This window comes from Hippopotamus amphibius, chromosome 1 (assembly GCF_030028045.1).
Source record: "Hippopotamus amphibius kiboko isolate mHipAmp2 chromosome 1, mHipAmp2.hap2, whole genome shotgun sequence".
NCBI classification, from domain to species: domain Eukaryota; kingdom Metazoa; phylum Chordata; class Mammalia; order Artiodactyla; family Hippopotamidae; genus Hippopotamus; species Hippopotamus amphibius.
In genome coordinates this window covers 37,933,456-37,956,611 of record NC_080186.1, presented here as the reverse complement: position 1 = coordinate 37,956,611, position 23,156 = coordinate 37,933,456, and the positions used below count along the sequence as shown (strand labels likewise).

At 40.4% G+C, this 23,156-nt stretch overlaps 1 long non-coding RNA gene across 2 annotated transcripts in view; it reads left to right on the top strand.

Moving 5' to 3' along the window:
- LOC130836979 (uncharacterized) overlaps nt 1–23,156 on the top strand; it is a 31,917-nt gene that overhangs the window by 8,600 nt on the left and 161 nt on the right. For both annotated transcript variants that reach the window (XR_009049242.1, XR_009049241.1), the window contains 2 exons: nt 8,319–8,456; nt 20,315–20,438. This is a non-coding gene — a long non-coding RNA (uncharacterized LOC130836979). The remainder of the gene's footprint in view (nt 1–8,318; nt 8,457–20,314; nt 20,439–23,156) is intronic.

Genomic DNA, 23,156 nt, shown 5'->3' with positions numbered 1-23,156 from the left:
AGGATCTTTGTTGCAGCATGCGGGATCTTTTTAGTTGCAGCATATGGGCCTCTTAGTTGGGGCACGTGGACTTCTTTGTTGCGGCATGCAAACTCTTAGTTGTGGCATACATGCAGGATCTAGTTCCCCAACCAGGGATCAAACCCAAGCCCCCTGCATTGGGAGCACAGAGTCTTACCCACTGGACCACGAGGGAAGTCCCATCGCTCTACATATTACGTTTTATATATATTTGTCCCAGTCTACTGGTGTCATCATTTTACCAGTATAGAATCCTATCCTTGCCTGCTTTGACTCCCCCCTATTTATTATAATTGCCTTAAATATTTCCTCTACAAACATTTAAGATAATGTCAGAAAGTATTGTAAGTTTTGCTTGAACTATCATAATTTAGAAAACTTAAGAGGAGAATGAAATGCTATTGTTTTTACACATATTTTTTCTTACTGTGTTCTTTTTCCTTTCCTGATGTTCTAAGGTTCCTTCTTTTATTGTTTTCTTTCTGCTTAGAGAACTTTCTTTAGCCATTTGTTTAGGTATGTCTGCTGGTGATAAATTTTCTTAGTTTTCCATCATCTGAGAATGTCTTGATGTCCCCTTCATTCCTGAATGATGTTTTTACTGGGTATAAGATTCTGGATTGACAGTTCTTTAAGTACTTGAAAAATTTCTTTCTGACCTCCATGCTTCTGATGAGAAATCCATTGTCATTCTATAAGTAAGGTGGGTTTTTTTTGGGGGGGGAGGGGAAGTTGGTCTGACTGAGTTTTTTTTTTAATATTTATTTATTTGGTCATGCTGGGTCTTAGTTGCGGCTCACAGGATCTTTGTTGCTGTGTGCAAGATCTTTAGTTGCGGCATGCAAACTCTTAGTTGTGGCATGTGGGATCTAGTTCCCTGACCAAGGATCAAACCTGGGCCCCCTGCATTGGTAGGGCAGAGTCTTAGCCACTGGACCACCTGGGAAGTCCCTGGTTGCTTTTTTTTTTTTTTTTAATAAATGCATTTATTTATTTATTTATTTAATTTATTTGGCTGTGTTGGGTCTTTGTTGCTGCACCCGGGCTTTCTCTAGTTGCAGTGAGCAGGGGCTGCTCTTCACTGCAGTACATGGGCTTCTCATGTGGTGGATTCTCTTGTTGTGGAGCACAGGTTCTATGTGCGTGGGCTTCAGTGGTTGTCACTCACAGGCTCTAGAGCACAGGCTCAATAGTTGTGGCACACGGGCTTAGTTGCTCCGAGGCATGTGGGATCTTCCCGGACCAGGGATCGAACCCATGTCCCCTGCATTGGCAGGAGGATTCTATCTATCTATCTATCTATCTATCTATCTATCTATCTATCTATCTATCTATTGGCTGCGTTGGGTCTTTGTTGCTGCGTGCGGGCTTTCTGTAGTGGTAAGTGGGGGCTACTTTTTGTTGTGGTGTGCGGGCTTCTTATTGCAGTAGCTTCTCTTATTGCAGAGCATGGGCTCTAGGCACATGGACTTCAGTAGTTGTGGCACACAGGCATAGCTGCTCCGTGGCATATGGGATCTTCCTGGACCAGGGCTTGAACCCGTGTCCTCTGCATTGGCAGGTGGATTCTTAACCACTGTGCCACCAGGGAAGTCCCCCTGGTTGCTTTTAAGATGTTTTCATTGTCATTGTCAGAAGTTTATGATGTGTCTTGATGTGGATTTCTTTGATTTTATCCTGTTTGGAGTTTGCTCAGTTTCTTGAATTTGTAGGTTTATGTTCCTTGCCAGATTTTGGAGATTTTCATCTATGATTTTTCCCAGTACCTTTTCACCCACTCCCTCTTTCTCTTGTCCTTCTAGGAAACTGACATGAATGTTATGTCTTTTGTTGTAGTCCCATCAGTCCTTGAGGCTTTTTTTTTCTCCCTGTTCAGATTGGATAATGTCTATTGCTCTGTCTTTGAGTTCAGAGATAATTTCCTATGTCCCCTCTGTACATTCTTCCATTGAAACCATCCATTGAGTTTTTTAATATAAATCAAAAGTTACTATATTTTTAGTACCCAAACTTAGAATTTGGTTCTTCATATCTTCTATTGTGCCAGCCAAAAGTTTCATTCTTTTTTTTTCTGTAAGATGGCTCTAGTAGCACTTAGTTATCTTTAACTTCATTCAAAACAATTTTGTTAGATTGTGACAGCTGTCATATCAGTGTGCATTTAAAAGAAGACATCAAAATTGGTGAATTTTTATGTAGCCATTTCAATATTTAATATTGAAGATGAAAAAAAGCAGCATTTTTGACCTATTATGCTTTATTATTTCAAGAAAGGTAAAAATGTAACTGAAACACAAAAGAAGATTCAGTGTGTGGAGAAGGTGCTGTGACTGATCGAACATGTCAAAAGTGGTTTGCGAAGTTTTGTGCTGGAGATTTCTCACTGGAAGATGCTCCCCAGTTGGGTAGAGCAGTTGAAGTTGTTAGCAATCAAATCAAGACATTAATTGAGAACAATCAATATTATACCACGTGGGAGATAACTGACATACTCAAAATATCCAAATCAAGTGTTGAAAATCATTTGCACCAGCTTGGTTATGTTAATTGCTTTGATGTTTGGGTTCCACATAAGTTAAACAAAAGAAAACTTTCTTGACCACATTTAAGCATGCAATTCTCTACTTACATAATGAAAACGTTCCATTTTTAAAATAAATTGTGATGGGTGATGAAAAGTGAATACTGTACAATAATGTGGAACAGAAGAGATCATGGGGCAAGGAAAATGAACCACCAGCGACCACTCCAAAGGCCGGTCTTCATCCAAAGAAAGTGTTGTTGTGTATATGGCAGGATTGGAAGGGAGTCCTCTATTATGAACTCCTTCCGGAAAACCAAACGATTAATTCCAACAAGTACTGCTTGCAATTAGACCAACTGAAAGCAGCACTCGACGAAAAGCACCCAAAATTAGTCAACAGAAAATTCATAATCTTCCTTCAGGATAACACAAGACCGCATGTTTCTTTGATGACCAGGCAAAAACTGTTACAGCTCAGCTGGGAAGTTTGGATTCATCCGCTATATTCACCGGACATTGCACCTTCAAATCTCCATTTATTACTGTCTTTACAAAGTTCTCTGAATAGAAAAAATTTCAACTCCTGGAAGACTGTAAAAGGCATCTGGAACAGTTCCTTTCTCAAAAAGATAAAACGTTTTAGGAAAATGGAATTATGAAGTTGCCTGAAAAATGGCAGAAGGTAGTGGAACAAAAGGGTGAATACATTGGTCAATAAAGTTCTTGGCCTAAATGAAAAATGTGCCTTTTATTTTTACTTAAAAACCAAAGACAGGGGACTTCCTGGTGGCGCAGTGGTTAAGAATCTGCCTGCCAATGCAGGGGACATGGGTTCGAGCCCCGGTCTGGGAAAATCCCACATGCCACGGAGCAACTAAGCCTGTGCGCCACAACTACTGAGCCTGTGCTCTAGAGCCCGTGCTCCGCAGCAAGAGAAGCCACTGTAATGAGAAGCCTGTGCACTGCAACAAAGTGTACCCCCTCTCCTGCAGCGAGAGAAAGCCCGTGCACAGCAACAAAGACCTAACGCAGCCAATTAATTAATTAATTAATGTTTAAAAACCACCAAAGGCACTTTTTGGCCAACCCAATATTTTTTCACTGAACTTTCTGTTTCCTTGCTGAGACTTTCTATTCTTTTGCATTTGTATCAAGCACGTTTGTAATGGCTCACAGGAGAATTTTTATCATGGGTGCTTTAAAATCTTTGCCAGATAATTCAAATATCTCTGTTATTGTGGCATTTGCATCTATTGGATTTCCTTTTCATTAATTTTGAGATCTCGAAACATAGAAAATATGGCAAGTGTTGGGGGTTTTTTTGTTTTTGGAAACCTGGATATTTTCCTTTATGTTACAAGACTTGAGATCTTTTTTTTTTTTTTGCTTTCAAAGAGTTTATTTTCTTTTTATAAATTTATTTTTATTTATTGGCTGTGTTGGGTCTTCGTTGCTGTGTGCGGGCTTTCTCTTGTGGAGAGAGGGGGCTACTCTTTGTTGCAATGCGCAGGCTTCTTAGTGCAGTGGCTTCTCTGGTTGTGGAACACGGGCTCTAGGTGCAAGGGCTTCAGTAGTTGTGGCACACGGGCTCATTAGTTGTGGCTCTCAGGCTCTAGAGCGCAGGCTCAGTACTTGTGGGGCACCAGCTTAGTTGCTCCGCAGCATGTGGGATCTTCCCAGGCCAGGGCTTGAACTCGTGTCCCCTGCATTGGCAGGTGGATTCTTAACCACTGCACCACCAGGGAAGCCCGAGATTCTAGATCTTATTTAAACTTTCTCTTTTAACTGGATTTTTTTTTTTGGTTTTGTTTTTTTTTATACTGTTCTGGCAGGAGAAGTAAGGGCAGTGCCAAGTTACTACCAGGTATAGGTAGAAGATCGTGTTCCTTACACAGCTTCTGTTGATACTTGAGGTGGGATACTCCTTACTGCTGGGCGGAAATGGGAATGCAGCTTCCTACTTGACTTTTTCGATACCTCCCAAGTAGGGGTGTTGGGGTACTCCTAAAAGCAGGAAATCTATGCTGCACACTTGGCCTTTGCTGACATGGGTAGGGTGGAGCTACAGTTTTTTTCTGTGTTGTTTAGCTAGACTAGAGCACTTTTTATTGTCTAGAAGATTTTCTCCTTGCTAGGTTGCCTCTTTTTCTTGGTCCTTTGGCTAGAGAAAGCAGGCTTTTGTTGGGGATTTTTAGGTCTGTACTCATTGGCATTTCTGGTTGCCAGTTTCTTCAGCTTTAAGAAAACTCCCGGAATTCACCACCATGTCATTCCTCAGGTCCTGAGGTCCCTAGCCAGTCTCTCCTCTCTCCATCTTTCAGAGTCTCCATGTTTTTGTTTTATATATAATAAGTGCAGAATTTTTAGTTGTACTTAGTGGGAGAAATAGGGAAAAATACATCTATTCCCATATTCCCAGTAGCAGAAGTTCCTATTATTATTACTTTTAAATGATGTTCGAGCTAGATTGTTAAAAAAAAAAAAAAGGAATAATTAATTAATACAACTGCCAGAAGGCAGAGTCTCAGAGAGAAGGAGCAGAGTGTTAAAACACAGGTGTGTGAAAGAGCAGAATGTGTGTGTCCTGGCAGCACTTGATATGACTGAAAGCTGGGATGCATGACCTTGGTGAGAAGCAGGAGACTGAAGAGTAGGGTGTGGTCACATAGGGGAAAGACTTCCTGTTGAGCTAATGATCTCAGCCTGCTTTGTCTCCTCCATATTCTATCCCCATTCTCTTATCTTGTGTGACTGATCTCCAGTAGAGGCTCTGGGAGATAAAATCTGGCAATGAGGCAGCCAAGTGTAACCTGGATTCTTGAAGGGCTTCCTATCTGCCCTGGACCCAGAAAGGAAGCCTGATGGCGGGTCCTGCCTCCCACTGTCACCCTGAGCCAGGGGACCAGAGCCTAGCCAGAACTGCTGGACTGTGATCTCTCTCCTTCCGCTCTGAAAAGCCTGGTACATCCATATACATACATAAGCCACAAACCTGTGCTTCTTCGTTGCATCTATGGGCTATTGGAAACTAACAGGTAGTCAGAAAACTGCCTATAACTTAATGTGTCACCTTGGGCACATCATTTTCTCTTTCTGGGCCTCAGCTTCCTCCTCTATGAAACAGAAATAATGGTAATTCCTGGGCAACCAGCCTCACAAGGCTATTGTGAGGATTAAAGTTGAATTCACGCCAAATGTCCATCAACCGATGAATGGATGAATAAAATACAATGGAATAGTATTCAGCAGTAAAAAGAAATGAAGTAGTGATGCATGTTACAATGTGGATGAACCTTAAAAACATTATGCTAAGTGAAAGAAGCCAGACACAAAAGATGCACATTTTGTGATTTCCCTGTATGTGAAATAACCAGAATAGGCAAATCTATGGAGACAGAAGGTAGATTAGTGGTTGCCAGGGGTTAGGAGGGAGGTGGGGAAAAGTAGGACTGCTTGTGAATACTGGGTTCATGTTGAGGTGATGAAAGTGTTCTGAGATTGATTGTGATGACGGTGCCCAACTCCAGGAATGTACTAAAAACCATTGGCTTGTTCACTCTGAACAAGTGAATTGTTCGTTATATGAATTATATCCCGATAAAGCCATTTTAAAAAACAAAAAGATGAACTAATAACCAGGATTACGTTAAAATCATAATAATGCTCTTAGCTGACTTTTTGTCAGCATTTACCACGTGCCTGGCACTTCTCCAAGCACTTCCTGCATATTATTTTATTCTTACAAAAACCCTAGTGGTAGGCATCACGTCCACCAAGACAAACGTAGCGATTTGTCAGATGAATAACTGTTAAGAAAATAATGAAAGCATATGCCTTCTATTTTAACAATTAAACCACAATTTAAAGAACTCATTCTAACACTACAAATTTTTTGTTATCAAAGATAGTAAGAAAAATCATATCTAGAATAAGGAGTCATGCCCATTTAAAATTTTGCAATGGTAATGCTTCTTTTGATGAAAAAAGTTCACCCCATCATATATAAAGTAGTTAAGAAGACTTTAAATTATAAACATATATTCAGATTAATTTTTTTTCAGGTTTTTAAAAAAAATTCCAAAGTAATCTGTAAAAAATATTCGACAAACCATAGATAGACATGTTTTAAAAAAGTAATTATGTTTGTGCTAAAATTCTACTGTATTAAAAAATCAAATAATGAGTACTTATTGCTTCATTCCTTAAAAGCAATAATTTATCATGGGTTTCTGCGTAGAAATGTAATTCCTTTAAGTACTGTTAACTCAATAGTCTCAGTTTTCTCAAGTAAACCGTGGACAATGTGATGAATTAAAAAAGAAAAGAAAAAAAAGAAAACCCTATTGGTAGGTATTGTTATCCTTATTTTATGAAGCTCAGAAAGAGACCAGTGCACCTCTTTCACTCAGTGACGTGTCCCAGCACAGAGTAGGGGCAGCCCGGCTGCTGAGACCCCTCTAGGCAGCCCCAGATACTAGAAATGATTGGGCTTCCATCCTCTCTAGCCCCACATAGGGCTTCAGCTCCCTTCAGGCCACAGGTGTGGAAGCCTGGGGATTTCCATTCATTTCACAAGTATTTATTGAATACCTGCTCACTAAACAGGCATCTGTGAGAGGCAGGATGGAGTACTAGACTGCCTGGGGACTTCCCTGGTGGTCCAGTGGTTAAGACTCAGTGCTTCCAATGCAGGGGCTGTGGGTTTGATCCCTGGTTGGGGAACTAAGATCCCACATACCACATGCAGCGCAGCATGGGCACAAAAAAAAAAAAAAAAAAAGCTAGACTTCCTGGTTTCAGATCCCAGCTGTTCACTTATTACCTATATATCCTTGGCATATATTATGTTCCTTAACCTCTCTGAACCTAAATTAACATAGTAATGGAGTAGTAATAGCCACCTCATACCTATAACTCATAATTACATGAGTTATGTATATGAAGCACTTAGGACAATGCCTGATACACATAAAAATGACAGATGTGGTCACTACCATTGTCATGTGCCAGGCACTCGGATGTCAGGCACTGGGGAAAGAGTACTGAGTGAGATACAGTCTCTTGTCTTCATGGATAGTATAACCTACCTTATTTATGAATATATAAATAAATTCTAGTCTCTCAGGGAGAAAGGAGCTATAGTAATTACAATTTTGTTTGGCCATAAGTTATAGAAAATCCAAAATCACAGTAGCTTACAAAAGATAAGTTTATTTTTCCCTCACAGAAAAGGCCAGAGACAGGCAATTCAAGGCTGGTAGTATGGGTTTTACAAAGTTGTCAGGGGCTCAGCAGCTTCTTTCTTCTACCCCATCTTTAGCATGTGACTTCCACATCACAGTCAAAATTGGCTGCTAAATTTCCAGATATTCTGCCTGGCATTTAAACAAACAAGAAAGAGGAAGGGACAAAGGATTGCCTTTTCATCCTTTAAGGAGGCCTGGGTCTTGCCCCTCAAGGTAGACATGGGGATGATATAAGAAATGACTTGCTGCCTGTGATGGTTAATTTTATGTGTCAACCTGACTAGACCACAGGGTGCCCGGATATTTAGTCAGACATCCCAAGTGTATCTATGAGGGTGTTTTGGATGTGATTAACATTCAAATCAGTTGATTGAATAAAGCAGATTGCCCTCCCTAATGTGGGAGGGCCTCATCCAATCAGTTGAAGACCCGACTAGAACCAAAAGGCAGATCCTCCCCTGAATAAGGGAGAATTCATTCTGCCTGACTGCCTTCAAACTGGGACATCTGTTTTTTCCTGCCTTCAGACTCAAACTGAAACATCAGATCTTCCTGGGTCTTGAGCCTGCCAGCCTTCAGATTGGAACTACACCATTGGCTCTCCTGGGTCTCCAGTTTGCCAGTTCATCCTGCAGATCATGGGATTTGTCAGCCTCCATAATAGGGTGAGCCAATTCCTTATAACTCTCTCACTCTCTCTGTGTGTATACACGAGAGTGAGTCAAGAATTATCTGCACTCTGGCTGTAGAATTTATTTTAATTAACTTTTGGAAAATACAGATACATCATTTTTCAACATAATCTCCTGCTTTTTTTTTTTTTTTTTTAATTAATTTATTTATTTATTGGCTACATTGGGTCTTCGTTGCTGCACACGGGCTTTCTCTAGTTGCTGCGAGTGGGGGCTACTCTTCATTGTGGTGCGCAGGCTCCTCATTGTAGTGGTTTCTCTTGTTGTGGAGCTCGGGCTCTAGGCGCATGGGCTTCAATAGTTGTGGCACATGGGCTCAGTAGTCGTGGCTCATGGGCTCTAGAGCACAGGCTCAATAGTTGTGGCACACGGGCTTAGTTGCTCCATGGCATGTGGAATCTTCCCAGGGCAGGGCTCGAACCCGTGTCCCCTGCATTGGCAGGCGGATTCTTTACCACTGCGCCACCTAGGAAGTCCAATCTCCTGCTTTTTAATAATACATTTTGTCCATCTGTCAACAAGCTTTTGTATTCCCTCATTTAAAAATATTTTAGGCTGAGCTGTGAGCTACGAGTGCACTGCTGTATTCACTTCTTCATCAGAAGTGAATCTTCATCCTCATAGGGCTGCTTTTAGGGGACCAAACAGGTGAAAGTCCAATGAAGCAAGATCAGGACTATAGGGAGGATGCTTTCACACCTCAAAATGAAGTTTTTTCAGAGTGCTGACAGTGTGGGCAGAAGTGTGAAGACATGCACACCCTCAGACCACAAAAAATGAATCACTGCACACTGCTTTTATTTCGTGCAAATCACAAGTGGGGCATCCATTTTTGCTTGCACCGCAGTTACAAATGAACTAATGTAACCTGTTCACACCTGCACAGTAGTGACTGGGGAGACAGTAGCCTTGAACAGGAAGCACTGATAAGACAGTGCAGCCAACAGAAGTTTCAGTATAACTGGAGTGTGGATAATTTTTGACCCACCCTCATATATATTCTATTGGTTCTGTTTCTTTGGAGAACCATAACACACTGCTCATCCGTAGGGAATGTGGTTATCAAACAGCCTCTGGCAATTGGCTCCTTCATGCTGCATAGAGCCTCTTTACTTGGGGTCATACCTATCCCAGAGTAGCTTGCATCAGGTGACTGAGAGAGTGGGCCCAACCATTTTGGCCCAACAAGGTACACTCTGACAGGCAATAAGTGATACAGAGCTCCCCACTGAGTTGCCTGGGGCTTCACAATTTGACTTCTTTCTCTGCCCAATCCTGCTTCTACACCCTTCTTCTCACAGCTGTTCATTTGTAATGAGTAGCTAGCACCCCAAATTCCATCTCAGCTTCTGACTCCAAAGAACCCAACCTGAAAAACCTATATTACATTATCTCAGCCACATATAAATGCTGAAGCTGGGAAATATAGTCTTTATTCCAGATGGCCATGTGCCCATTGAAAAACAGGGAGTTCGGGCTTCCTAGGTGGCGCAGTGGTTAAGAATCCGCCTGACAATGCAGAGGTCACGGGTTCGATCCCTCAGCTCCAGGAAGATCCCACATGCCACGGAGCAACTAAGCCCGTGTGCCAAAAAAAAACAGGGAGTTCTACTACTTGTGACAAAGGGGGTGCTGTAGTAGCTCAAGGGGGCCCTGGGGTGCTCAGTGTGGAGTCAAGCCTTGAGGTGTCAGAGATTAGAGTTTGGGGCTGGCAGAACGACCAAAGTTAGAGGAGAAATCCTGGAAAGGGGAGAAGAGTGGGGCAGGGGATCCCCAATATTTGCATAAAATAATCCTCCCCAGTCCTTGTTTGACTGCTAACCTACACATGCATAGGGTTAACACCAGGCAGCCCAGTTTAAAAAAAAAAAAAAGCAGCAGCTAGAAGGTGAAAGAACTGGGTGAGGATTTCAGCTTTTGCCTGCTGGAGAGAGAATTTGGAGTTGAAGTCTAACCAAGTTAGCTTCCTGCAAGAACAAAAACCATTCTTCAAAGGAACATAACAATCTAGAATCCTGGAATGTATCACTTTTAATGTCCAGTACCTAACAAAAAATAGTGGGCAAGTGAAGAAACAGGAAATGTTACTCATAAGTCAGTCAATAAAATCCTCCCCCAAGATGACACAGATGTTAAAATTAGCAGACAAGAATTTTAATGAAGCAGTTATTAATAGTTTCAAAGACATAAATAAAATATATGCAAATGAAATACTACTAGATAGCTACTAAAATAGCTAAAATTAAAAAGACTGGCAATATATTAAGTGTTGGTGGGGATGTAGAGCAACTGGCACTCATATATTGATACATTGTTGGAGTATGAAATGGTATAAACATTTTCAGAAAAGTGTTGGTATTTCCTTATAAAATCATATTTACCATATGACCCATCCATTCCACTCCTGTATTTATCCAAGAGAGCTTTTATTTGAGAAATAATATGTTCACAAAAAACCTTGTATATGAATGTTCACAGAATCTTAATTCATAAGAGCCCCAAACTGAAAACAACGCAAATGTCCATCAATAGGTGAATGGATTAACAAATTGTGGTATATTCATACAATGGAATATACTACTCAGCAACCACAGGTAACAAACTTCTGATACATAAAATATGTATGAACCTGAAAAACATGATGCTGAACAAAAAAAGCCCACACATAAAAAAGTACATGTATTATCCTACTCACATGAAATTCTAAAACAAGAAAATACTAATCTTTATTTATACAAAGCAGAGCTATGGTTGCTTGGGGCTAGGGTAGTAGAGAGACTGGCTGCAAAGGGACATGAGATAAATTTTTGAGGAGCTGAAAATGTTCTATGTATTGATTGTAATGATGATTACATGAGTCTATACGTTTTCAAAACTCATCAAACTGTAATTTAAAATGGGCCCATTTTCTTATATGCAAATTATACCTCAATAAAGTTTATTTTAATGTAAAAAAAGCAAAATAAAGACAATTTCAGATCAATAAAAATAGAGAGTCATCACCACCAGATCTGTACCACAAGAAATGCTAAGCAAAGTTCTTCAGGCTAAAGGAAAAAATCACCAAATGATTCACAGGAAGGGAGATCACCAGAAATAATAAATATGTCCGTGTGGTGGGTAGAATAATGGCCCATCAAAGATGTCCCTGACCTAAACTCCAGAATCTATGAATATGATAGATTACATGGTAAAGAAGAATTAAGGTTGCTAATCAGCTGACCTTGAGATGGAGAGATTTTCCTGGATCATGTGACCCACTATAATCACAAGTGGAGGAGGGAGGCAAAAGTGTCAGTGTCAGAGAACAGATGGCCTCTAGAAGCTGGAAAAGGCAAGGAAACAGTCTCCCCTAGAGGCTCCAGAAAAGAATTCAACCCTTCTGGCACTTTGACTTTAGTCTAATGAGACCCATTTCAGACCTCTGACCTCCAAAACTGTAAGGTAATAAGTTTGTGTTGTTTTACACCACTAAATTTGGTAATAAATTCATGTTGTTTTACACCACTAAATTTGGTAATTTGTTACAGTGGCCACAGGAAACTAATACTGTGGGTTATTATAAAAGTCTGGCTTAAAATTTTGTTTTTTCTTCTCTTAATCTCTTTAAAATGCATATGACATGTTAAAACAAACATTATAAACTATATTCTAGGATTTATAACATACGTAGGTAAAGCACATCTGACAACAGTAGCTCAAAGGATTGGGCCAAAGGGGGAAAATGGAACTATACTGTTGCAAGATTCCTATATTTTATGTGAAATAGTACAATACTTGTTCTATCACCAGTTGTTAAAATCTCTAACTGTGATTGTGGACTTGGTTTTTTTTCCCATTTAGTTCTGCCAATTTTTTCTTCATGTAATTTGAAAGCTCTTTTTTATTAGCTAGGTACACACACATTAAAATTTTTTGCCTCCATATATTAATCCTTTTATCATTATAAAATGTCCCTCTTTGGGACTTCCCTGGTGGTCCAGTCGTTAAGACTCCACACTCCCAAAGCAGGGGGCCCCAGTTCGATCCCTGTTCAAGGAACTAGATCTGCATGCCTCAACTAAAGATCCTGCATGCCACAACTAAATATCCTGCATGGAGCAACTAAGGTCCCACGTGCCACAACTAAGATCCCACGTGCTGCAACTAAGACCTGGTACAGCCAAATAAATAAATAAATAAATATATTTTTTCAAATAAAAAATAAGATGTCCCTCTTTTTCTCTGGTAATACTCATTTTCTTGAAGTTTATTTTGCCTGATATTAATTTCCAACATTCCTTGGATCAGTGTTTGCATGCTATATTTTTCCCAACATTTTACTTTCAACTTATTTTTATCTTTGTATTTAAGTACATCTCTTGTAAGAGCAATAGTTGGATCTTGCTTTTTTATTCAAACTAGACAGTCTCTGTTTTTTCATTGCAGTGTTTAGTCCACTTACATTTAATGTAATTATTGAGAAGTTTGGACTTACAACTGCCATTTGCTATTTGTTTTCCATTTGTCTTATCTGTTGGTAGAAAAAGTGGACAAGAATTCACCAAGGAGATAGAAGACTTGATCAATACTATCATCCACCTTAACCTAATTGACATTTATAGAACATTATACCTACCGACTGCAGAATGCGTGTTATTTTCAAGAGGACATGAAACATTCACCTAGATAGGCCACCTTCAGGCCATAAAACAAGTCTCAATACTTTTTAAAAAACTGAACTCATACAGAGTGTATTATCTGGAATTTAATTTGAGAACAATAAAAATGGCTTTCTAAAAAGCCCCAAATATTTGGTAGTTAAGCAATATACTTCTAATTAACTTCTGGGCCAAAGAGGAAATAGCAAAGGAAATCATAAAACAATTTTAACTGAATAATAATAAAATACAACATATGAAAAATGTATGAGATGGGGGGCAGAGGCAAGATGGCAGCATGGGAAGACATGGAGATCTCATCTCCCCACAAATAGATCAGTTGCTGGAGGCCGGCCAGGGACCTAAGGCACAAGCAGACTGCAGGAACTCTGGAGCAACCGTGTAGGACCTGGGGGAAGTCAGGGGGGCGGGGAAGGGGAAGCCAGAGGGACCAGCACCCCTGGGGGGAGGCTGGGTGAAGGGGGAGGTTCCCGCCTGGAGGGACCATTGGGGGCTGGGGAGATCGGGAAAACACAACTGGGTTTCTCCTGCCCAGGAGGCCAGGAGGCCTGCTGGGCTCCCCAGTGGGGTCCTCCACCCTCCAGGGCCCCCTCCGGGCTGCCTGGGTCCTGGGGGTGTGGGAAGGAGGGAAGAGGGTTGAGGAGGTGGAGAGGTGGACAGGTGGGGGAGGGGGCTTTGAGATTGGGGGACGGGGAGGTGAGAGGGCATTTCATCTGCCCTCTTGGCCAGGGAGGCCGACTGGGCTCCTGGGCCTGGTCCTTCACTCTTCAGGCCCCCCTCTGGCTCGAGGGTCCTGGGGGCGTGGGGGGGGAGGGGGGGAAGGAGAGAGGCAGACAATGGGGGTGGGAAGGGATCTCTCCAGGTCAGAATAGGGGAGGCACCGCCAGGTATTTCTTCTGGGTGGGTCCTCCACCTTCTAAGGCTCCTCCTGGCCGTTGGTCCTAGAAGTACAGGAGGGAAGTGGTGGGGGGAAAAGAAGAGAGGCAGAAGGAGGGAGGGACCCTCTGGGATCAGAGGATCGGGGGAGGAGCAGAAGGCATTTCTGCTGCCCACTGGCCCGGGAAGCCTGCTGGACTCCCGGGCCTGGTCTCCAACTCTCCAGGGTCCCCTCCCAGACGCATTGGTCCCAGGGACATTGGAGCGTGGCAGGGGAAGGGGAAGAGGAAGAGAGGCAGACTGGTGGTGGGACATTCCAGGAGCAGAGGACCAGGGGAGGTGCAGAGGACCTTTCCCCTGCCCACTTGGGCCCGGTGGGCCTGCTGGGCTCCCGAGTCTGGTCCCTGGGTCTCGGCTGAGTGGGTCGTACAGGCGTGGGAGGGAGGGAGGAGAGAAGAGGAAGAGAGGCAGACAGCGGTGGTGGGGACCTTGCAGGACCGGAGGATCAGGGGAGACACTGCAGGAAATCTCCCTACCCACTTGGCACCAGGAGGCCTGTTGCGCCCCCAGGCCTGGTCTTTGGTCCTCCAGGGGCCCCTCTAGGTGTCACTGGTCATAGGGGTGTAGAAGGAAGGCAGGGGAGAAGAGGAGAGGCAGGCAGGGGAAGGGGCCTTCTGGGATTGGAGGATCAAGGGAGATGGGGATGGTATTTCCCCTGCCCACTAGCTCTGGGAAGCCTGCTAGGCTCACAGACCTGGTCTTTCACACTCCAGGGCCCCCTCCAGCTGCTTGGGACCTAGGAGAGTGGGGGACAGGGGAGAGGAACAGAGGCAGACAGGGACCCTACGAGACTGGGAGATCTGGGGAAGTGCCACAGGTGTTACCCTAGCCCAGTTGGCCCTGGGAAGCCTGTTGGGCATCAGAGTCTGGTTTCCTGCCTTCCAGTGCCCCCTGCAGCTGTGAGGGTCCTAGGGGAATAGGAGAGAGGGGGTGAGGAAGAAGAGAACCCAAGGGGGAGGGACCCTCCGAGATTGGAGGACTAGGGGAGGTGCCTAGCATTTCTCCCACCAACTTAGGCCCAGGGAGCCTACTGGGTACCTTGACCTGGTCCTTTGCCCCCAGGACCAAGAGGCATTCCTGGGCCCCTCTGCTTCATTGGGCCTAAGCCCCATTCCCCACCACCCCCAGGGCCTTTTCTAAGCGTAGGCCCTGCCCATTGCCTAACCTCCCCCCCCCCCAGCCTTGTCTAAGCCCCGCCCCCACAACCAAGGCCTTTTCTGGCTTTTTTTCCCCTTTTTTTTCTTCCCACCTCCTCAATTAGGCTATTGCAGTTGTTTTACCTTCCAGTTGTTGCTCCATATTTTTTTTTAAATTTTTCTAACACATCTGTTAGTTTCCTGTTATATTTTTTTATCTTGCTATTGTTCTGCTGTTCTCCTACTTTTTTTTTTTTAATTTTTTTCATTTTCCTGCTCCACACAGCTTGTGAGATATTGATTCACAAGCCCAGGGTCAGGCCTGAGCTCCTGAGGTGGGAGCTCTGAGTCCAAAACATTGGACTAACAGGCAAACCCAGTTCCCAGGGAATATGCATCAGAGTGAGATCTCCCTCAACACCAAGACCCAGCTATACTCAGCAGTCTACAAATTCCAGTGCTTGAAACCTTAGGCCAAACACCCAGTGGGACTGGAACACAATCTTGCCCATCCAAAGTAGGGGGAAGATGAGACAACAAAAAAATATGTCACAGATGAAGGAACAAGGTAAAAATACAAAAGACCAAATAAATGAAGAGGAAATAGGAAAACTGCCTAAAAAAGAATTCAGAGCAATGATAGTAAAGATGATCCAAAATCTCGATAACAAAATAGAGAAAAAACAAGAAACAGTTAATAAGGACTCAGAAGAACTAAAGAGCAAACAACAGTAATAGATAACAAAATAACCAAAATTAAAAATACACTAGATGCTATAAACAGCAGAATAACTGAGGCAGAAGAACGAATAGGTGAGTTGGAAGATAGAATGGGGGAAATAACTGCCACAGAGCAGGAAAAAGAAAAAAGAATAGAAAGAATGGAAGACAGTCTCAGAGACCTTGGTGACAACATTAAGCGTACCAACATTCGAATCACAGGCATCCCAGAAGAAGAAGAAAAAAAGAAAGGGTCTGAGAAAATATTTGTAGAGGTTGTAGTAGAAAATTTCCCCAACATGGAAAAGGAAATAATTAATCAAGTCCAAGAAGTGCAGAGAGTCCCATACAGAATAAACCCAAGGAGAAATACACCGAGGCACATATTAATCAAACTAACGACAATTAAAGAAAAAATATTAAGCAGCAAGAGACAGGGAGAGTGGGAGGGAGTCGCGGGAGGGAGGGGATATGGGGATATATGTCTAAGTACAGCTGATTCACTTTGGTGTACCTCAAAAACTGGTACAAAAGTGTAAAGCAATTATATTCCAATAAAGAGCTTTTAAAAATAAAAGAAAAAAAATGTATGAGATGTAGTAAAGCAATGCTTAGAAATGTACAGCTTAATATTATTTTTTTTATAATTTTTTTTTAATTTTATTTATTTCTTATTTTGGGGGGGGTACACCAAGTTATAAATTTATTTTTATTGGCTGTGTTGGGTCTTTGTTGCTGTGCATTGGCTTTCTCTAGTTGCAGAGAGCCAGGACTACTCTTTGTTGTGGTGCGCACAGGCTTCTCATTGTGGTGGCTTCCCTTGTTGCAGAGCACAGGCTCTAGGCGCACATTGGCTTCAATAGTTGCGGCTTGCAGGCTCTAGAGCGTAGGCTCAATAGTTGTAGCACACAGGCTTAGTTGCTCCATGGCATGTGGGATCTTCCCGGACCAGGAATTGAACCCATGTCCCCTGCACTGGCAGGGGGATTCTTAACCACTGTGCCACCAGGGAAGTCCCAACAGCTTATATTATTAAAAAAAAGAAAAAGAAAAAGGCTTAAAATCAGGGATCTAAGTTTCCACCCAAGAAGCTAGAGAAAAATAAGCAAATTAAACCAAAAGCAGAAGAAAAACATAATAAAGATTAAAGTAAAATGTGATGAAATAGGAAACAAATAATAGAGAAAATTAATAAGGCCAAAATTTGGTTCTTTAAAAAGATTAATAAAATGTATAAATTCTGAGCAAGAGTCTATTAATCAAAAATAAAATGGAGCATCAGAAATTATACATATCAGGAATGAAAGAGAAGATGTCACTACAGATCCTACAGACATCAAAGGATAAAAGTAAGGGAATTCTTGGAAGATGATGGTTATGATGGCACATAGTTTTTCAGTCTCTTCAGATCCCCACATGAAAACTGACATGGCAACTGGAGACTCAAATTTTTAAAAACGCAGGCAACATTTACAGCAAAATTTGGTGACAATTTTCTCCACAACCCCAAATTACAAGCATGTGGGGACAAACCACCAACAGCCACCAGACCTACATGGGTTTAGCATCTGTGCAGGAGAAAGAAGGAACCAGAGGGATGGTATCTGAGAGAATAAGAACAGGAGAACCCCCAAAGAGTCAAGAGGTGCTCACTGGAATCAAGAAAGGCCAATGAGAAGAGTAAATGAAACTTAGGAGGGATCCGCGGTCTAAAATAGCAGGTGAGTGCAAGGGGCCCACAGCGAAAAGCACTAAGGGGCTGGAGCAGGTCTGGCGCCTATGAACTGTCAAAACCAGCTCACCAAGAGTTCCTTCTAGTAACCCCTGAGGAGAAACTGCTGGACGTGGAATAAAAATATAATAGGATAGGGATAACAGAGACGAAGAAAGAGAAGATGGATACCAACATAGAGGAGGGGAACAGAGCCAGGCAATCCCAGGAAGCAAGCCAGACAAAATAACAGAAGATGGAGATCTGTGCAGTTATAAAAGCTTTTCTGAACCCTGACTTGTTTTTTAAGTTCAAGAAAACTAATTTCACACAAAAGGAAAGATCAAGGTCAAATCCCATATAAAGTTATAAAAAACTATAAGAATAACATTACTATACACAGTGAAAGCACATCACAAAGATGTGCCACAAAACAGATCAAAACTGCAACCTACTATCTGAAAGCAAACTAAGAGACAGTAAGAAAATGATATATGAAAGAACAGCATGCATCCCAGTTGGAAAAACTCAGCCCTATCTCAGGCAAATAACATTCAAATTCTTTAACCTGAATCTCTTGCCTCATCCAGCATACTAAAAAATTGACAGTGGTCCTAGTGTCTTTCCTGTCAAATCTAAATCCCAGCGAAAATCAGACCTTCCTTCAATCTTAAAATGTCTTTACTTTGGTGGCCCCATGTTAAGCAAACCGATAAGCTTTTTTTTTTTTTTTTTTTTTTTTTTTTTAAATCTCACCATTCCTGCCTGCTTCCAAGGCCATTTTATATAACCTAAAACATTCCTACACTCTTGGCCAATTGTACCTAACCAAACACACAAATCAGGTCTCACTGAGAAATTCTTTCCAAACTTAACCCCCATCTCATTCAGATGATGTATTTTTGTTTTCAAATGTATGTGTACCTTTTCAGCACCAAACTGTACATTCCTAAGATATATTGGCATCTGCTTATGGGCTCCCTATACTGGACTCAAGCAAAAAAAAAATCAGTTATTATCTAAGCCAGGGGATTCCAATCAACTGGTCAAGTTTAAGGCATGATTTAGTTGAAGCTACTGGTGGTCACACTCTTGAAAATTCATCTCCTTAAACACCTTTCCCTAGTTCTTACACATGAGTTCTCATTTATTCCTCCATTTATCTGTGATATATTATCACATTATTTGTGATGTATTAATATAACTGTGTGCTCAAATAAGTTTGGAAAATAATACTTGCTCTATATCAGGTCCTTTTAAAAATGTCGAGAAATAAAATCTTTCATCTAATTAAAAAAAGAAAAAGAAAAACTAGGAAATGAGGTGACAGAACTCAGGAAAGAATTAGAAATGAAAGAAAAAATCATTTTAGAAATGAAGACCAAACTAGAAAGTACACAAGAGCAAATAAACACAATGGATAAAGCCTTAAATAAAAGGGAAAAGAAAAAGTTTTTAAATCAAAAAGAAATTTAGAAAGAGGTAAAAAAGATTTGAAAGACAATGACAAATATTGAAAATAGTCAAAGAAGATTAAAAAATAGGTAGATAGATAGACAGACAGACAGAGTCCCTGAAGAAGAAAACCAAAACAAGGGAACAGAACAAACACTGAAAACTATTGAAGAAAATTTTCGTAACATAAAGAAAAAGTTGATGCTACACATTTGAGATCATACTGCAAAGCTGAGAATATAGTGCCAAAATGACCAGCACCAAGACATTCTAATAAAATGACTGACCTTTAAAGAAAAAAATTCTTTGGGCATCTAAAAAAAAAAAGTACACAGGGATTCCCTGGTGGCTCAGTGGTTAAAAGAATCCGCCTGCCAATGCAGGGGACACGATTTTGAGCCCTGGTCAGGTAAGATCCCACATGCCACGGAGCTACTAAGTCCGTGCGCCACAACTACTGAGCCTGCACTCTAGAGCCTCGAGCCACAACTATTGAGCCTGTGTGCCACAACTACTGAAGCCCGTGCACCTAGAGCCCTGCTCTGCAACAAGAGAAGCCACCGCATTAGGAAGCCTGTGCACCACAACAAAGAGTAGCCCCCCTCTCTACAACTAGAGAAAGCCCATGTGCAGCAACAAAGACCCAACACAGCCAATAAATTAATTAATTAATTAAAATTTTTTTTTCAATAAAAATTTAAAAAGTATACACACAAGACAGAAGGGAAGATTAGGTTATCATTAGATTTTTCAAATACTTTATGAAGTAACATGTTTAAAAGACTCAAGAAAGTAAAGTGTGAACCTAGCAAAACAGACTTTATGAGTACAAAGGGCACAAACTTATCAACATGTAAGATCTCAGAGAATACTTTTGCAAAGTGCTTTTCCTGGGGAATCTACTAGAAACCAGCTTCGGACAACCAAAATAAGTAGAATGACCTAAGGACTGGAGGTGAATACTACTTATAAGAAGCATATCTTGACTATATGCCCTGACAATGTAGATTCACTACAAAGTTGTTTAATGAGGTGAAGAATGGCAAGTGCATTTGCAAAACACTTTTTTAATGTTTTCAGTAATCATATTGGTGGTAGGGAGAGTGCTTTGTGTATGAGATAAAAGAAATGAGTAATTATGGAATATTCTATCATCTCCTGTGTCCCTTTTTCTTTTTTTTTGGCTGTGCCACGTGGCTTGTGGGATTTTAGTTCCTCGACCAGGGATTTCGGCAGTGACAGCACAGAGCCCTAACCAATGGGCCACCAGGAAATTCCCTCCTGTAGCCTTGAAAACTAGAATTCTTGGTATGGAAAAAAGGAGCTAGAGAAGACAGTAAGTAAAAGTTCTTTTTTTTTTTTTTTAAGTAAAAGTTCTTGAATCTCTGATTTGAATTGAAAGTATCACTATGTACTCATGAATTATTTGTGTGTGTATGTATGTGTACTATATATATAGTCTATCCACTGAATCTATAGTTCTGTCCACTGAAAAGGCCTAGCTGCGGCCTTGAAATTTAATTTCTCACTCGCAAACACTGAAGGCTTCTTAGAGAAATGGTTGATTCCAGTCTGGGGCAAGACGTGTACAAGACGACCCAGGAATATTCTGTCAAACCAAACATTAAGGAAAGCTATTAAAGATTACTAGAGTCATGTCAAAAAAACTAAGGCGCCACCTTCATGAGACTTCCCTGGCCAAAGTTGGGGCACTTTGCCCATAATGACAACATTCTAATTGATTGAAACCCATCAAATCTATATAAATCCACCGGTTCATAATGATATATATATTTTTCACAATGACATTTTTAAAAGTGGTCAACTTTGGAGGATGATAAGCATTCAATTCATTATCTTCCAAGCTGGTGAGTCAAGAATCAAACATTGATTCTGCCTTCCCTATGTGAACTGTACACTCAGAAATCAAAGAGTACATAAGAGGATGTTGCTCTTTATGAAAGTATTTTAATGAATAAACAAAATTATAGAATTAGTGGCACCATTTTGTAGTCCTCAGTGAATTAATGGCTACAGGCAATAAACATCAACACCTGAAAAAAAATCATAAGCACAGGGACTGCATTTATATGTCTCTTAGAGTCTCGCCAAAGTGATCAAATCTGAGTCTGATTCAGCCTGTGGATCCAGGTACCATTTTGCAGGAAATGTTAAAGACAAAAGAACATTCAGAACTGCATTATGAGTATGTAATCAGCAAAATCCAGACTGTGGTAAACTCTACACGTCAAATGGCACAAGTTGTTCAACAAATAAATTGTGAGGAATTAAGAAAGCGATGAAGGGGGTACTTTAGATTAAAAGGTTTTAAAAGGCATCAAATGTACTAAGTGAAGTAAGTCAGACAAGGAAAGACAAATAGCATATATTTCTCATATGTGGAATCTAATTTTTTTTTAAATGACACAAATGAACTTATGTACAAAACAGAAACAGACTTACAAATATCAAAAATAAATTTATGGCTACCAAAGGGGAAACCTTTGGGGGAGGGATAAATCAGGAGCTTGGGATTAACATAACACACACTACTATATATAAGATAGATAACCAACAAGGACAATATTGTATAGCATAGGGAACTCTACTCAATATTCTGTGATAATCTATATGAGAAAAGAATCTGAAAAAGAATGAATATATGTATATGTATAACTGAATCACTTTGCTGTACATCTGAAACTAATACAACATTGTAAATCAACTATACTCCAATAAAAAAAAGACATCAAATGTTTTCAAATGGACAAGACTATAGTATCTATGGATGTACATTTGCATGATAAAACTATAAAAAAGATACAAAGACGTGAATATTGTAGTCAGGAAATAGTTGCTTATGGCCAGAGGAAGTGAATTTATAATTGGGATGGGGCAGACAGACAGGACTTCTGGATGGGTTCTAGTTCTTGATATGGCAGTGGTTATAGGAATGTTTGCCTTAGAATAATTCATTAAGCCTTACATTTGTTTTGTGTGTTTTCCACACTTGTGCTTTATTTTACAGTGAATAATTTTTAAAAGAATAACAAGGCAGTGTTATGAACAACTTTATGCCAATAAATTCAATAACTTAATTGAAACAAGTTTGTTTTTTTTTTTAATTTTTTTTTTTGGGGGGGGTACACCAAGTGAAACAAGTTCTCTGAAAAACACAACTTACCAAAACTAATTCAAAATGAAGTTTAAAGCTGGAATAACTCTATATGTATCGAAGAAATTGAATTTGTTATCAAAAACTCCAAGCCCAGATTATTTCACAGATGAATTCTATCAAATACTGAATAATGCTAGCAATCTTACACAAATGCTTTCAGAAAACAAAGGAGGAAACACTTCCTAACTTCTTTTAAGAGGCCAGCATAACCCTGACACTAAAACTTAAAAAAAAAAGTTTATCAGAAAATTGAACAGTTATATTTTATTATATTGAGGAATTATTAATTTTAGGTGCAATAATGGTAATAAAAGTCCTTATCTTTTAGAGGTACATACTAAAACTTTACAAATGAATTGGAATCATATCTAGTTCTGCTTCAAAATAATCTTGGTTAGGGGGAGAGTAGTTGAGGGAATAAATAAACCAAGATTGGCCAGAGTTAATCATTATTGAAGCTGGGTGATGGATATGTGGAAATTCATACACTACTTTCTCTACTGTTGTTTACACTCCAGATTTTTTATAATATAAAACAAAAATAACTACAGATGATTAAAAGACATTAAATATATAAAAACTATAAGTTCACAACAATAATTTAAAGAGAAAGCAAAACAAAAATCATTTAATACAAAGTTGCTAGGACATCAACTCATTATTTTGAAAGGGATAAGTAAGGGAAAAGATTTAAGCATTTATTTTGCCATTCTGGCATGAAGTTTATTTCAGGGCAACCAGATGGTCCTAGAGGATGTGAAAAGGTTTTTCTGTACAAAATTAGAGCTAATACAAGAAAAAAATAATAGTATTAGAAAATCATCATTTCGTAACTGCTAATGAAATAACCAGTTCATAAAATGGTCATTACTGAAT